The 18,921-nt window shown below is 38.9% G+C and overlaps 1 protein-coding gene across 9 annotated transcripts in view; it reads left to right on the forward strand.

Annotated features, from left to right (window-relative positions):
- zfyve28 (zinc finger, FYVE domain containing 28) overlaps positions 1–18,921 on the forward strand; it is a 226,090-nt gene that overhangs the window by 83,986 nt on the left and 123,183 nt on the right. The gene's annotated exons all lie outside the window — the stretch shown is intronic.

Raw genomic sequence — 18,921 nt, forward strand, 5'->3', positions numbered from 1 at the left:
AAAAAATCATAACTGCGCTCTTGGTGTTAGCTCCTGGTCTCAGCCTCGAACTGTGGAGAGCAGCACACCTTTAAGCACCTGGGCTGATTAGGCTGATTAGCCAACACAGCCCAGGTGCATGTGCTCTCTCCACCAGCCGGTGCAGCCGAGACCGATCTGCCTCTCAGGTGGACCGACTGCCGCATACACCATCATTTTTAGCAATATTGACTTTGTGGGCAGGGAAAGTTAGATTCAAGGACTTTAACATTTAAGTTTGATCAGAAATAATAACCCTACATAAAATCTAACCTTCATGAACCACCATCTAAAAGCTTACAAACAAGGCAAAAACAGGAATAAGTAATAACAATAAAGAGAAAACAATGGATAAAAGCTTACATATAAAAACACTAGAAAAAATATATAGCTGCAAGCAGCAATTAAGTGGGCCAAGCACTCATAGCCACAAATGCCCAACTGATAGTGCTGTCACATATAAGCTCTTAATTTATTAAGAGCTTTTGTTATTTACAGTGTTTAAAAATGATTAATAGTTTCTGGCACAATTAAATGCAGTCATAACTGTTTATGTTGTTTGTGAAAACACAGTATTGCAATACATTATTGTCAATAAATCACTTGCATTAAATAAATTAAAAATCTCAGTTTTAATGAACTTTCAGATATCAATCCCAAAAGGTTGTATAAATCAAGATACTGTAATTGTGTGTTGATATTACTGAAGTTAGTATAAACATGTATTATGCTTGTAAAGAAAAATTGTTATTTTAATAAATAGGCTTTGGAACTCATTTCATGTGCATTGTAATTTCTTAAATGTATTTTACTTACAGTATACCAAAGGTGAGTGATCATTTGGGAGAGCCCAAATTTGGTCATGCAACCGATCTGTATCTTTTTCTTATGGCAACTACTGGTACTGCTGGAACTGCAGTAAGGAGCTGTAGTTTTAGATGAAAGCCGTTAGCTACATTCGAAAGCTATGTAAATAAGCTTGAAGAACACAACACTGTATGATTACAGTAACATATACAGTGTTTCCAAGCAGGGGCAAAAGTCATGATGGGTAGACCTTAGAGAGGGTTGTAGTAGTTTGCTTTTACTCAGCAAGGGAATGTCTAATTGAGAGTCTTTTTTTTTGCTGTTTGTAAGGTAAGAAGTAGCTTCTTTTTTAAGAACCGCATTTTTCGAGTTTGATATTGGGATGGCAGGTATGCCATCTCACCAAATTATGGCCTGGTGGGGCGGCATACTGTAGCCTACCTATTGTGGCAGGCTCACGGGTGTGGGGTTTCCACGTCACCAATTCAATAACCAAACACGCACACGAAACACAATTGGAATGCAAATGGGGAATTTAATAGGGAAATTTACACACTGATGGAAAGGGGGGAATTCAGCAACCAATTCACAGACCACAATCCGTTCTTGTTGTCCTTTTTCCGTTATCCAGGGGTAATCCAAAAACTGGGTCCTCTGCCAAAACAGTTCAGTACACAGTGGGGTTAATCAGACAGTCCAGGTCACAACGGGTAATCACACAGATCCTTACGCGTTCTCTCACTCTCCACAACACGCGTTTCCCTCTCAGTACTTTGCGCCGTTTGTGCAGCCCGCTTCCTCTTTTATCCCCACACACTCAAGGGCTTAATGAACCACAGGCTTGCCTCGTTGGGGCAGGAAGTCTGTATAAGGCTCGGGTGTGGAGCCAGAGGGATGCAAGATATCTGCCTTCAATCACCACTCCCCTCACCTCTCCTTGCCATCTGCCACACTATACAGCACCGAGAGCACTTGTCAGGGTTCCCTACAGAAATAACCACAATGACTACAGACTCTCAGCCCTTAAAAATTCATTCATTTCTGTACCTTCTGACCCCATTTCAACAGACAGAATTCACAAACAACTTCACACGTCCACACAATAAAGCCCAAAACTTTTGCGCTTTTTCCTTCTTCTGCTTCTTCTTTTTCCGGCCTGAAATGCTCCTAGCCCTAGTGGGTACTGTCTTGCCTTTAGAACTGACAGACTGGTTCAAATCCCCTTTCTGACTGAAGCACATTTCTAACTCATTACACTGACTTGCTGGCTAACTAAAAATACTAAATTTAAACTATTGCTTTTGCATCTGTAAAATCTTAACGGGAAACTCATTTACATTTCTGAAATCCAAATACACCCGCATTTTACACAGTTGTGCTTTCCGCATTTTCACCGTGTTTTACATTAGCTACCTTGCTAAAGAGACGAGATAACATTACTACACATACAGGCACCTCTCAAATTGCTCTCTAACATCTGCGTTACGATTCGGTCAGGTTGGGAACTTTATACCGGTTGTATACAAACTGCTGCAAGATAATGATTTCACGCCGGGTATGTCCAGTTTCTTCAACTCAAAAACGGTTCACGTTCACCACTGCCCCTGTACTGATAACTGCCGTTTCATAATGTAATAATCTCGAAGATTTTCATTAATTAAATGTCTGTTAAGTCACTATCTATTGCTGAATTAGGTAACACAATGGTGATTGAGCCTATTATTATATTAATTTATATTATTATTATTATTATTATTATAATTTATGATTAAAGAACTGGGTGTCTGTGGCGACATTCCCGGGGAAAAATCACAAGCGGCGCATAGTTAGTGACGCGTTTTCCATCACCCATCAGTGGTTGGTCCGCCAGAGAGGGTATGCGGAGCTAACGCAACAGGCTTGCTCTTCAATTCACTTGTGTGTGAGCGGCGTTCTGTTTTTTCCGGTGTCTGCTAGCGTTACAATAACAGAGAAGGGGGGGAGGGTTATGGAACCCTAATAAGTTTTTGTGTAACATGAGAGGTCATATTATTTGTTGATGTAGATTTCGTATTACATTTTATGACAATGTAACGTGACTAAATTACATAGCTATTTGCACAGCTAACGCTAGCTACCGGACCATGTCAATAAAGGCAATTTGTTTAGACAACGTTGCGCACAGTATCCATCTCTCATATCAGGTAGCGTTGCGTTAGCTAGCTAGCTAATGTAATTAACACAATCTAATGTCAGCTAACAATTAGAAAAAACGCAAGCTAACGCTACCGACCAGTACCGACTTCTCAAACCGTCTCTCGAATGCAATGCTACCTTGTTGCAACGTTGCAATGTAGCTAACTAAACGCCAGTTCAGATCAATGATTCGCAACGAGACTGGATGCAACTTGCAAAATTCCAAGTCTGATTGTAAACGTTCTAAAACTGCACTTGGCGATTTGACAAGGTGGGTCTTTTGAGACCCTAGGCAACGGCTTCAGACGCTCTGCAACTAACGAGTTCACACCGCTGCAATTTTCTCTGCAACATTCTAAAACCGTTTATGTATGTCATTTCTAATTTTGACATACACTTTCATTTATTTGGCATTCATTGTAAAGGATTGAATTCATGCCTATATGTTTCTTTCAGAATGTAGGCTGTGTGTTTGCATGTATTTATATGTATGCATGTCTGTCATAGCCTATATTTATTTATGAATTACTATTATCACTTACTCATTACAAACACAGTGCAAAAAGAAATGATATCTGATGAAGAACACATTTTCAACGTACAAAAATGCGAAGTTACTCACACATACAAAGCACTGTCTATAAGTCATTTATTCAAACTGCCAAAATCTAGCCCTACCATTAAAAGTATTGATATCAAAATTACAGAAAGTTACTGTACTACAAACAATATTGGCTATCTTACCTCACACAAATTAAAGAAGCAGTATTCCAAAGCAAAGGATTTTGCCAATGTTTCCTAAATTGTTTCAAGTCACTTGGCCCTGTGTGTACAAACACAATTTTGGAAACACAGATAGATTGCTTTGAAACCAGAGGGGAATTTTAGCAATATCAATAACATCACTGTAGTGGACAGTTATTGGTTTATAAAATACCATAATCATCAATGTGAGCCCTTCTTTGGGAAGGGGACTGCCTTGTATTTCTTTTGTTATTTATAGTGGTTTTACCAGAGGTACTGTATGTGATTGGAATGGCAGATATGCCATCCCGCCAAGTTACGCCTTGGCGGGGACATGCCCCATACCTATACAGCACCGAGAGTTTGGCACTTTTCAGGGTTCCCCACAGAAATAACCACAACAGCCACAGACACTCAGCCCTTAAAAACATTACATTCTGTACATTCTGACCCCATTTCAACAAACAGATTTCATAAACAACTTCACATGTCCACACAATAAAGCCCCAAACTAAGGGGATTTTGCGTTTTCTCCTTCTTCTTCTTCTCTTTCTTCTTCTTCTTCTTCTCATTCTTATTTTTCCTTCCGCCTATCCCACTAACAACATGTCTCCCCATTGGACATTTTACCGACACCAGCCAAATCCTCACCCTCACGACCCAATGAAAAACTTGCATACACACGCAAAATTCCCATACCTTTTTATTCTGAAACATTTCTAGTTTGAACAGCTAACCTGCATGTGGCCTAGTGGGTAAGGTTACAGTCTTGGGAACATGGGGTAGTAGGTTCAAGCCCAGCTAAGGACATGTTTCTTTAACCTGCTTTTACCCTCACTAATAATTGTCTACTACTTCTCAATTATTGCTTTTGCACCATATCTACCAGCCGTTCACCGAACGTATACACTGCATTATGACGTACCGTCTGCACGTTCAGTTATTAACCGGCTACAATATTGCAAAGCCATATGGATTCAACGGGAGCTCTTCTGTGCTTACTGGCTTCTGTTCTTCTTTAAAACCACGGACAGGTTTGCTAATGACATTTCGCGCATTGCATAGCTATGTCATGGTGCTGCACTAACAAAGTCACAGACTGGTAAACCTCCGGTTGAAGGATTGAATCCCGCCTTGCCGCCAGGCAGATAATTTCCTCTTTTACACTAACGTTTTCTTACGCTTTTATATTTTCTATACCAAAACTCACTCACGGCCACTCATATGCATTTCATGACGGCAAATGTATTCCTTTTATTAAAAAGTTACACCAGTTCACCACTGTGCCATTTCTACTAACTATATTTCTTCACTTGGCTACCATACAAAACCTTATCCGCAAACGCCACGTTTCTACATTCATGTTACCTCGCCCTGTTCTCTATCTAGCTACATACAAACAATTACTACGTATGTACGTTCTGCAACTCCCCATTAAAACATTACATTTAAAACCATGAGTCACTCATAAGTATAACTAATAGTACTGAACATGAGAAAAACACATTAGTGCAATAGATGTCACACGTTACTTAACCCTCCACTTTAACAACTAATGCTTTATACCGACTGTTGTATATACCATTCCATAAGGAAACTAAGCTCGCTCATGGTTACTTTATTTACTCCACACTATAGTCTGTGATCATGTCAACCTTTACCTACATGCCCATTCTGCTAAAAACATATTGTTTCAACTACGCAATTTCATCATTTCATCCTAATTTCTCTCACACTGTTGTTATTTTCTCATATGCAAAGCCTACTGGGACATATGCGTCTGCTCCTATTCTCCACTATCAAGTTTTCCGGTTCTAGCTTAGCAAAACAGCGATTCCCACCTGCACATAAGCCTATCAAAATGCCTTATAAACCTTACAAACACTAAAAGTGCATCTCCACGAAATAACAGACAACGGAGCAGGACAGCAGGGTACACAAGTTGCAACCTAGGCAGCTCTAATTCTACGGGCTTGCTGATTCTTTTCTCAATCAAGGCTTGTTGGATGGCCGTCAAATCCGTGAGTACATACACTGGCCATATTTCACCTGCGTTTCTGTTGCGTTTACATTTACGCCACCACAAACTTTGTCACAGCCACTGTTTTACATATATACCAAACCGAAACTGCTAAACAGTACACGCGAATCAGACTGTACAAATTCACACAAGGACAACCATAATCCACAACCGTTTCTTACAGGGTCACTTCGCATTTCCCACTCTCATAATAAAACGCTTTGCAAAAAGAAATGATATCTAATAAAAAACACGTTTTCAACGTACAAAAATGCCAAGTTACTCAAAAGTATTGATATCAAAATGACGTCAAGTTACGGTACTACAAACAATATAGGCTATCTTGCCTCACCGAAATTAAATAAGATGTATTCCAAAGCAATGCTACCCAATATTTCCTCAGTTCTTTCAAGTCACTTGGCCCTGTGTGTATAAGCATGCACTACATGGACAGGCCAAACATATGTGTGGATGGCTGTCTCACAGTCAAGATTGATTGAATAGGCGTGTATATGTCCAATTTGTATTGGTATGTGCTAAATGCCTGTAATGTAATGTAATGTAATGGTATGTATGTATTTCGCTGCCCAGCCTTTCTGTTGCGTGAATGATAGTATGTGTCTTGGTATAAGTGTGTGTTCGTAAATGTGAATGTAACATGCTGCGAGGGAAATGTCCCCATGGGGATAAAGAAGTTCTCTATGTATGTATGTACAATATGTATTTTACATGCAGTATTTATTGTACGTAGCAAATATACAATAACTTGTACATGTACTCAAATTCAGTTCAGAAGCAAGTATAAACATGTTTTCTGGAGAAATATGCTTCCTGTAGTTACTCAGCAGCAGTTTTGTACATGAATTTCAATTTGTTCCATGAGGCAATTCGAAATATTTGACTCTTTGATCTTACACAAAGTTTGCATGACATTGTAAAATGGTAAGATTACAAAACACAGGGCCGAGTGACTTGAAAGAACTGAAGAAATATTGGGTAGCATTGCTTTGGAATACATCTTATTTAATTTCGGTGAGGCAAGATAGCCTATATTGTTTGTAGTACCGTAACTTGGCATCATTTTGATATCAATACTTTTGAGTAACTTGGCATTTTTGTACGTTGAAAACGTGTTTTTTATTAGATACTGTATACTTTGTGAGCTGTTGAAGCATTCTAGCTTTAGAGGGATTTAAGATAAAATACTCTGGCTGTCGAGCCAGTAAATGTCTTATGGTTTTTGTTTATTATTGTTATTTTGTCTACTAACCTTCTGTTGTTTATACTTACACTTCTGACAGTGGTTAAATTGGGATTTGGGAGGTGGGTGGACCCTGAGATCCGGTAGGAGGTGGGTGAAAAAAGTTACAAACCAATGAATGTCTCAGCTCAAAATAGTTGTATCTTTAATGTATCTTTCATGTGCACATAATTGTAATTAAGGAAAACAATGTTTTAAAAAGAATGTATACTATTCATGCAAGCTTTTACATAAAATATTTCAAGTTTATTGAGTGTCAGTTTTTTTACCCACAAAAATAATCGGTTATCTTCTTCCTCTTTTGTCCTCCCTTTCTTCCTCCTTTATCCATCTTTCTTAAACTGTCGAATTGAAAGAAAATAAAACCAGCAGCGACTGGTGAGCTGAAAATTGGTGATGCGCAAAACTTTCCTTTAAACTAATCATTGATCTCGAACTGTTTTAATTAATTTTCAGTGATTAACAAGCATGCAAACGATCTGACTAAGCAATTGGAAACGGACACACAGCTTCTTCGCATTGTGTTAGGGAGATTAAATGATAAATGTGTTTTAATCACTAAGCATTGGCGGAATCTTCCCCTGATTTTCCTTGAGTATCAATGCAATTAATCCACAAAATAGGCTACTCAATAGCAATACTATCATATAGCCAGCTCTCCCCAAATAGGCAATTTTAGCGAGTAGCCTAGGCCTTATAGCCTATATTTATTTTCATTTGCAGTACAAAATTGTGCACATTTTTAATCAATATTATTTGTGGATACATGCACTTCTTTCTCTGCACTCGAATTCATGGCAAATATCTGCAATGCGTAGATTGTGAACAAAATTGAAGTGTAGGTTTTGTTTTTGCTGGTTATTCTGAAAGCTAACACGGTAGATGACAGACTGGTGTATCTTGTTTAAGTGTAGCCTACTACTTGGTGATTGAAATGGATTTTTAACAGATAAATTGAATTTATAATTTAATCCCCCTAACACGGTATGAAGACGCTGTGTGTTAGGCTACTTGCCATTTGATTAGTCCGATCGTTGGCACGCTTGATAATAAAGGAAAAATTACTAATGAAAACAGGTTGAGATGAATGATTAGTTTAAAGGAAAGTTTTGCGCCCCACCAATTTTCAGCTCACCTGTTGCCGCTGAATAAAACGTTATGTATGTGGATAGCCGGCGTTCGTGGGGGCTGTTTATTCATCTCTCTTTAAAATGTTGCATAGATGAAATTACATGTTAATGAAATTACCTACCACGTCCGCTTCCAAACAATCAAGACAATCAACAATATTTTCCTTTCTGTGCCTGTTTATATAAACGACTGTTCCTCCTGAGTTTATTTTCTTCGGATTTTTGATTGGTTGAGCGAGTAACTGGCTAGAGGGAACACATGGACTGGAGCATACGAAAAATGCACTGGATTGTCATAGTTATTTGTAAAACTGCCGGTAAAAATTATTTATTTATTTACCAAAGGTGGGTGGACCCCGTCCACCCGCGTCCACCCCCAATTTAACCCCTGGTCATGCTTAAACAGAAAGGGACCTTCCCCAAACTGCTGGGGGAGCACAGAATCATTAAGAATGTGATTGTATACTGTAGTATTAAGGTATTCTTTCACTGGAACTAAGGGGCCTAGCCCAGACCATGAAAAGCAGCCCCAGACCCAGGGGTGTCCAGATACTTCTTTGGTCATGTTGTGTATATGTGCTTATCCTTCTCATCTATCATTGTGATTGTGAAGTTGAATGTGGTAGGATATGCTTGTTTTGTGTGCCAATTTGATGCTTCTATGTGGTAACCAGTCTAAGGCTGTCGCTTCCTCAGTGAATATAACATTTCAGCCTACTTCTTCTCCATTTCGATCATGATCCAATTGTGAGTATCGGGCTCGCCATACACACCCAAGTATGATTATAAGTATAGCAAGGTTGGCACATCCCTAGTATCCAGGTTGAGCAGTGTTCTGTTTTGGCTCAGCAACATTGGTGATAACAGCAAAATAGCAATCAATCAATCAATCAATCAATCAATAAATAAAATGTAAATATATGTAACATAAATATTAAATAGGTAAAAGTGGTGCCAAAAAGGTGTGTTTTAGGAGCCCTTTTAAAAATATCCACAGAGTCAGAAACCTGAGGCCACAATAGCTGAAAGCTGCATGTCCATGCTTTTTTGTTGTAGCCTCTGGAACATTTAAGAGACCAGTGTCAGAGGATCTAAGATTTTTGTCACCTGATCCAAATCGGGTACAGTAACATTCAGTATCGGCTCTTTTTGACCCGATACCGATTGTTTTTTTTAATTTGTCTTTTTAAAAGTATTCAAAACTAGTCCACACACAAGTACACCCAGTTTGGCTTTACATCAGCAAAAAATTCCTGGGCAGTCAAGATAATATTAAACAAATTATATAGAAAATAAATAATTCTGCTTGAGAAGAAACATGCCTAAATACAGGTCGCCTACACAATATGGCTGGCTGTATTTATTTGTTTTCTTTAATGGTCTCCAATGCACCATTATGAAATGGCAGGCTACGGTCTCTGAAGTAGAGCTGGGTGATATGGCCAAAATATCATATGCTATTTTTCATATTATTTACAGTATGACAGGATTTGATTTTCCAATGCACATTACAGAACAACTAAACTTAAAGCTTACTATGACTGAAAAAAATCTATCAAAATAATATATAAATAATATAAAAAATTTAAAAAAAAATCAATTTCACTATTTTAATTGGGAGCATGAACTCTGAATGGTGTGAAATGTTGAATAACATAAAAAATTGGATAGTAAGCAGCCTGCAAATGTTAAGCTAATATACATAGTCAAGCAAGATTTTTAGAAATCCAGATTCTAGGTTTGTAAATATATGAAAAAATATATTACTTTGTAAGACTGCATGATATACCACATCTACGATTATGTTTTTAAGTATAATAACAGTCAATGCTGCCATACGGCGCATAAGCTTTGTTCTGTCTTTTTTTTAAATCACACCTTGGTGCCGACTTCATTATGAGTTTCTGCAAACATCTCATGAATTCATACCAGTAGCTATAGCCTACCTAAAAATAAGGTAGGCTATAGCGCCCAGCACTATATTGAAGTTGTGTATAAATATTATCATCAAGCTTGATTATTCCAATAAAAGATAAAAATAACTGAGAACAGTCGGCATGCTACTTTTAGTGATGTTTCTTCAGAAGCTTTATCAAATTCATTGTATTGTAAGACGCTACGCTAATGCTGTCCCTTGAAACACAGGCATTGTAAATGTTCAAAGTGGCTGTAGGGCTGCTTTTTGACTTTGTATATGTACCACACAGCAGACATTGCAGCTGATACCAACTTATTTCATAATCAACAACCTCTTTCATGATGGTGAATGGAAAGTGCTTGGTCACGTGAGTGACTTCGCATTCAGGCAGTTGGCTTTCACAGAGTCAGAAAGTATGGGGGCAAGCCATTGTTAATATGAATACTACATGTTGTAGTGTCAGGCAAGATTTGATTAAGTTCGGGTGTGTCCTTGCCCGATCCACAAAATAGGGTGGTATTGGGAACCGATACTGATCCATGAATCGGACAGGGACATCTGTAGCAGGCTGTGCTGCCCTCTCCTGATATTAACAGAAGGCCAGCCTAGCTTCTGGTAGAGGACACTGATGTGTTTTATAACTCAGTAATAAATGTCCTCAGTAATAAATCTGAGGGCACTGTGGTGAAGTGCATTGAGAGGCTTCAGAATAGGAGCTGTTACATGCATATAAATAATGTCACCATAGTCTTAAAGTGGTCAAAATGTTGTCAGATCTAGCTCTCATGGTCAGACATTGCTTATTTTTATTTATTTCAATCCATAAATATCAAAATAAACAATGCAATTTACATATAAAGCAGCCAAACAACAATAAATCAACAAATCAAGACTGGGCTCTGGAATCAATGTTGCATGGCGCATGGGTGCAGTCAGTGGCACGGCTTGTGATTGTTGGTATTTTCAGACCCACAGATGATGAGTAGACTGCACAAAATGCATGGTGCATCTGGAAACAGGGCTGGGTTATTCCGTATATATTATCAGTGGGTGTGGTGCCGCTGCATTTATTAATAACCGATCATATGACCACTTTTTTTCCCTTTAGGAGCCATGCACATTGCTCAGGGTGTGCTGCTAATTTAAATAATTACCACTGCAGTGGGCTGACTTTTTTTTTTTAATTGAGTTTTAACGAATGTCATAAACCTCAAATTTGTTCAAATGTTCTTCCATCAGAATTAGAACATTGCCTAAACATATATTATGGGCCCGTTTTCATTTCCCATTAAATCTGTAGTGAAATAGCTTAAATACTCTATGATGTAACTAAGAAATAATAACAATGGTATCTTGAAGTTTTACTAAACAAAATAAAACCAGGGGAGATCATACATATTTATAAAGGCAGTCTGTTCATAATGTGTACCCGTATTGTTGCTATAATCTTAACTACAGTCAATTAAAATGAAAAGATTGTTCAAGTTCTGTTTATTGTCATTTTTCTCATTATAGATGGCTGTAAGAAAAAGAACGAACTACAGGACAACAATGCAGTATAAGAACAGCCATAAACAATTAAAATAGAAATAAACATAGGAATTAAAATGATAAAAAAGACAATGAACAATAAATGCAAAGAATGCATTTTTCCTGCTTCTGTGATTTATATCAAAGTGAAACTGGACAGCGTAAGATCCATGAAAACTGTTGATTGCCTTTTGAATAGATTGTGAAACGTACGCGCATTGTGTGGGAAAGCCCAGAAATTAGCAATGCTCTGGATGATGACCTGCGCCATACACTGTAGACGTGGCCTGGCAAATGGTGCAAATGACAGACTGGACAGACCAGAAAATTCCGATGAGCTGACATAATTGCACGCTGCCATGCGATACTGCCTGACAGCCGCTCTGTCACAACAAATTTGATCTGCACTGCAAAAATGATCAGTGTGATGTAATGACATTCTAAAACAGCTGTTATAACCATTGCGCATACTTAGTTACAGCGTCCGTTGCTATGCCGACGCTGCAAGCTTAATACATTGTGTGGCGATAAAGATTCTAAGACAACTCAGCAATTTTGGGTTGTTTTCCAGCCTGAAATGCGATCGTATTAGTAATACAACACGTGATGTAACTTGCATATGAATTAAATGTTTTTCACAGAAAACAATAATAATGAGATTTTACCCACGGAAATAGCTATCCAATAAGGCAAAATAAATGTTCGTCGAGGATTTCAGCTGCATGCATATTACTGAAAATGCTGTATGTAGTGTGTTTTTCTTGTGCATGCGTTCAGTAACCCTATGGTTATCCCTGGCTTGTCCACATATTTTTTTCCCTCTATAATTTAATAAGAATGGATGCAGCTAGCTTAGTCTGCATCTTTAATACCCATAACTGGCTCTGGTGAAACCGATTCATTTTTCCACAATGATATTTATTGTGGGGGCAGGTGCGTGTGCAGGTAAGGGCGGGGAGCAAATGTGTCCCCCCCCCATGTCAAACTCACCCCTGCTGGCTTCCATTTATTATCCTTCCTAGGCAGAGTATGGCAGGAGTGTAATTTGCTTGGTGGGGCGTCCTTACCTTTTGGTCTCCAGTAATATGTTCAATGACTGGTTCCTGGGCTACTTACAGGGGCGACATAGTTCCGGAGGTAAGAGCGGTTGTCTGGCAGTCGGAGGGTTGCCAGTTTGATCCCCGCCCTGGGCGTGTCGAAGTGTCCCTGAGCAAGGCACCTAACCCCTAACTGCTCTGGTGAATGAGAGGCATCAATTGTAAAGCGCTTTGGATAAAAGCGCTATATAAATGCAGTCCATTTACCATTTACTTACAATCAAATTGTCTATGTGAGAATATTGTTCCAGATCATCAACTCACCACTCCAGATCCTTTTATGTCTTTTCTTTGATTGGGGTCTTTTTCTCAAGAAACTCTTGCACTAGATCAAGAAGTTTTCTGATTAGCCACTTAACTCCGAAGTTTGGAGATTTTCTGACTTTCATTTCTTTCACTTGTATTGCGGTGTTTGTTTTGTTTGGTGACATTTCCATTTTCAAAGTTATACAGTCCAACATTTAAAGAGATTTCAATTTCTAGAATGTAACTACACATTGCTTTACAAACTTTGCAAACTTCAGGCAAAAATATAGAGGCCTTTCAGTTTTGTTGTTGTGAAAATATTACACCATGCAGGTTCCTTTTGTATACCCAAATATTTATAACATTGAACCCTTTGAATTTCTACAACTTTTGTGGGAAGTTTGAAACCATTTTTTTTTCTCTTTAGATCTACTAAAGAGCATAAAATTACTCTTTTTGTAACAAGCTTAAGAGTGATGAGAGTATTTTGGGTGGCAGAAAAAAATCATCCTGTAATTTAATGAAAGCTTGATTAACTGAGGGTATGGATGCATAGATGAGTGTCATCCGCATAATAATGAATAGAGCTATTAGTAACTGATGATCCTAGGTTATTTATTTCTAAGGTGAATTACAGAGGGTCTAAGATGGGACAAGAATCTTGTGGCACACCCGCTGTAACCTCAAGAAAAACAAACTGATGCCCATCAAACATAATTGCTTGTGTTCTGCCATTTAAATAGCTCTGAAACCATTTGCAAGCATTTTCATCAAAGCCAGTGGATTTGAGTCTGTCTAAATCCGCGTTTCCACCAAAAGTACCCGGAAGTAGTCCCAGGAACTACTTTTCAAGGAACTAAAAGGTTCCTTCAGCCCATTGTTGTCTGCGTTTCCACCGCGGTCTAAAGTCCCGCGAAGATTAGGCAAATTAGCCAACTGACGTATGAAAAAGCGACGTTGTCGTCGGTCCATCTGTCCTATGATTTTGTCTGTAACCCAATACTACCACCGAAGTAGCCTACATTATTTTCTAATAACCAGGACAGCCCGGAGGGGTTTATTCCACTTATATACAACGGGTTACCAACAATGACTATATATGGTTACTTTTGTATTTATTGATTTTTATCGATTTAATCACCTGGAATTGAAATATTCTTCTGCAGCCGTTTGGGATTATTTTACCGTTGTCAAGCAAAACTGTCATTGGTAGTTGAACTTGGACCGTTGTTATGCAACAAATAGGATACAACAGGCCAATAGTCAGATTGTAACTGTTTTATATATCCTCTCAAACACATTCATTATGTTTTTATGCGAACATTCCCTTTCATGTCTTGACATCCGAGGCGACTGAATCCATTCACATTTCCAATATAACTGGCAACAACAGCAGAAAACATGCACACGTTGTAAACAATTTGCTGTTTGATTACTTTCTCATTGTCAATTCCATATAGGCTAATCGCAAAATGACAAGAATAGAACGAAAACTCGGACTTGCGTGAAAATTTAAATTAGCAGTGGTACCGCCACCGTTTGCTTTCTTTCAAAGTTACTGCTAGCCGAGCAGCGAAGTGTGCCCTCCAGATGCGAACCATGCACCATAAATTAGTCCATAGTCTTCCTGGTCTTTTTGTGGAATTGAAGAATGGCAGAGTAAAATTACGGCAGTCTGAAAAAGCTAAAGGGACAATTACTAGAATTAACCTGTTATTTTACCCTGACAAAAAGTGCGGAAGGTGATTTCCAGTTTGCTTTTACTGTATCACCAATGTGAATTACGCAGAACTACCGCATACCTCACATAACTGTATCAAACGTTTTGAGTCAATTACAACGGGCTAACAAAGAAAATCCGGAAGAAAATATTCAGCAACCAAATTAATCCGTTTGAATGTTTTTGTACGTAATATGCTGTCCCAGCACGAATGCTTAGCATTTTATAAAACGAATACTAAAGCAAGAAAAGAACAGAAGAGCACACGTTATAATTCCAAGACGTTGGCAGGCTATAACCAAAACTAGGCTACTGCGCCGCATAACATACAAGTTTGATTTGAAGTTATTATGAAAATAAATCGGTTTGCGGCTGAAGATTTTTAAACATGGCAGTTGAAATAAAACACTGCAAGTATTCGACCAATCAGACATTTTCAGCGCTTGCGCCCCACCCCAAAGGTTCCGGTACTTTTGGAAAGTACTACCCCCCGAGCAGGGACGTTTTTGGGGGTAAAATAAAGACCCCGGAACTTAATTTAGACCCTAGTTCCTGCGGTCAAAACGCACTGAGTTCCTCAAAAGGTTCCTAGTTCCGGGGTGAAGTTCCTGTGGTGGAAACGTGGCTTAAAAGCATTTTGTGGTCTACTGTATCAAAGATTATAGATTTATGGAGGGAGGTATAACCCACAGGGTAGGAATTTACACACTTCTATCATCCCCATTCACTTTCTAATGTAGAGTAGCCTATAATACAGATAGGCATAGAATTAGACCATGTGTAGCAGGCTCCACTGTACTGGGCATGTAAACAGATAATGAACCTGTAGAACAGGAGAAATAATGGAGCAGAGGAAACTTACTGCCGTTCGTCTGGTCGGTCTTGCCAGAATTTATTAAATAAACACATTGTCAAAATATGTTTTCCTTTTTTTCCAACTCATCCACTTAATCACACGTCTCTCTTTGTTTTACATTCAAACACATTCACCTAAAAATGAACTAATTCCATAAAAAAAAATAATAAAATAACATAAAAAATACAGTAACACACATTTGTCCATAAACAAATATGGAAATGAATCCATCTGCTATACCATCAATGTTATGACTCATTATGTAGGAATATAAACCTTTCCTTATATATAGTAGTTCTGTACTTACTAACAGTCCTGTTAACTGTACTCACTTTTAACCAGCTGCTTTGTGTGTTCCCAGACAATACAACGGCATATTAGCATTCAAAGGGTAATTATATAAACGATCTCAAACCAACATCGCACATATTTTATAAACCGGATACGCATAAAACACTTGAAATGTAAAACTCACAAAGTGCGCGGGAGCTGTAAACATAAAAACTGAAACTCTATATCGATCAGAGAGCGGGAGTCTATGCGAAAAGGAAAATCGCGTCCGCCTTTACACGCACTTACAACGAAACCTTCTTTAACATGGCGGAGCCGGAGTAGCTCGCCTGAGCACAGTAAACTACACAGTGCGTCGTAACCACCACTTTCAAAAAACATAGGAACTAACATTTTGTTATGCTTATTTATACCATATGTGCTTTCGTACACATTACTGACCTGTAAAACAGGAGAAATAACAGAGCAGAGGAAACTTGCTGTCGTTCATCTGGTCGGTCTTGCCAGAATGGCAAGCTTACGGCAGCTACGTCGTGAAGACAGTCCCGTTGCGGGAAGCGCTCTGCTGTCCTCTGCTGCCCCCCTACTGTCTGTAGTGGAATACATATATTGTTAATACGAAAGCCTTGGACTTAGTTAAATCACTATTGCCCGAATATAAACTGTGTTACTTATACAAAATATTACATTAAATTAAACCGAAAATGTGACCACATTTCGTGTGGGTCACACATGTAATATAGGAACAACTGACCGCTTGGATCACAGCCCAATCTATCTTAACCTTCACTTAAACAAGACACCTAAAATAACATTATAGAGACTCAATTGAAGTATTATTAATAGTTACACATCTAAAGAAACAATCAAAATAGAAATCCAAAACTACATGGAGCCAAATGATACAGGGGAGGTGGTACCATTTCTGTAATGGGTCCTGATGTTCCTCTCCCCACAAACCACACAGTCCACAAGTATGAGACGCACAGTTTTTATTGTGCACTTCAACCACACGAACATGTAACTAAACGAACAAACAAAACACACACAGCTGGTGAAGGGAACGAATGTCACGTAGCTCCGTCTTTCATTCCTGAGCCCTGTCTCAATGCAGGCAGAGCATATAAACAGTTACCAATCACTGAAAATGCCAACAGGTGTGGTTACAGGCCAGCTAAACTGCTCCATCTCCACCTGCAGATGGCGCCCCAACCACACCACCCCTCCACATGCCCATTCTTTGGAATGTACTTAAAGAGGTGCTGAAAGGGGTTGTAATAGCAAATAGTGTACGTCCCTTAGAAAAAAGGCTAGACAGGAAAGACTGGGTAACCTACAGTCAAAACTGTAAGGGCTAGAGAATGAGAGAGCATAAGGAGAACTTAGACACAAACGTCACGCAAGAAATAATCAAGACTAAAAGTGACATATGTGCACAACAAGTGCAAAAGAAACTAGCGTTCCTCAAACAAATTCAATCAATCAAATTTTATTTGTATAGCGTATTTTACAGCCGTTGTCACAATATGCTTTACAGACAACCCTGGCCTAAATCCCCACAGGAGCAAGCCTAAGGCAACAGTGGCAAGGAAAAACTCCCTGTGGCAGATGGGAAGAAACCTCGGAAGGAACCAGGCTCAAGGGGGAAACCCATCCTCCTCTGGTCGGCTCAGGGTGCTGACTGGTGACCAACATGTCAGTCAGTTTTATAGAGTCTATGATGTGGCTCAGATGATGGGTGGGGCCGGGTGGCGGTGATGGGGAGCAGCAGGTGGCGTCAGATGTGGGCAGGGTGAAGGCAATGACGAAAGAGGGGCTGGACCGCAAAGGTGGGGGAGACCAGACGACTCTCGAAAATAGATATACTGGGAGGTTGGTAGTGAGGCATTGATACTGCTAGCTTAAAGACTGACAAAACAGGAAGCAGATAACTCTATTTATAGGATAAGGAACCCCCAAACAAAATACAATGTAATGTCGGAAATATTTAACTGAAATCACGTTAGAAAGAATTGTATTCTCAATCACAAATCAATAAAGATATACAAATGGATGCATTTATAAACTCAATAAACCTACCCAAGGATACAGAAACTCAAAACAGGGACTTCAATAACAGGGTTCTCTAAAAACTAATGAGGAAGTAAATGCAGCCATTACTAAAGGCAAGTCCCTGGTGGCAGACAGCATTACCTCAGAGTGGTATAAGGTATTTAAGGACCAATATGTCCCAAAGCTGGTGGAATTTTTCACTGGGTAATGGAGTGAGGCAATAATCCCTCATACCCAAGGAGGGAAAGATGCAGTAGAATGTGATGATCTAAGACCTATAACTGTCTTGAATATCAATTATAAATTGTTCACATCTGTCATAGCAGGGAAAATCAGATAATTCAGGTCAGAATTATCTACCTGGATTAGACTGACTTAATCAAACAGAGACAAACACAAGCCAGTATTAGAAGGACATTGCACATAATGAGGCATATCTTAGAGAGTAAGGTGGTAGCAGTCTTGGTGGATCTGGATGCCTAAAAGGCTAAGATTATTACATAAAGTACTAGGTAAATCTAGGTTCCACAAGGGCTTTATAAAAGTGATACAAGCTTTGTGTGCAGGGCTTGATATTAACACTACCATCTGCCAAATGTGGGTAGAATTTAGAGCACTAATTTAGACAGGAAAATGGCGAGCATTGTTGGGCTGAATGACCTGTTCTCATCATTATATTATGTTATGTTAATTCGGCAATAGCATGCAACTGTTTCGCTCTTACTAGCCATTTTGGTGGAAGACCTTTTAGTAGCATTTTCTAAAAATTATTGTAGTTTACAAAAGGCATCTGAAGTAGTTACAGTAGTTTAGGGTTTCATTTGATGCATTTGCCTCTACAGCGAAGGTTTTATTGGCCAGACGGAAATACTTAATGGGTTCTCACAGTTGGGGGGAACAGAGCGTAATTTTTCCTCATAATGACAGCTTCCATCATTTTGCATTGAGAAAGTTTAGTTGACATTGCTCTGCATTGAATTTTGTGGTGATTTGCCATTTTTAGAGGATCTCTTAGCTCTGTGATCTCTGAGATACAATATCATTCGTATTTGGGAA

The sequence above is a fragment of the Anguilla anguilla genome, chromosome 7, assembly GCF_013347855.1.
Source record: "Anguilla anguilla isolate fAngAng1 chromosome 7, fAngAng1.pri, whole genome shotgun sequence".
Classification (NCBI taxonomy): domain Eukaryota; kingdom Metazoa; phylum Chordata; class Actinopteri; order Anguilliformes; family Anguillidae; genus Anguilla; species Anguilla anguilla.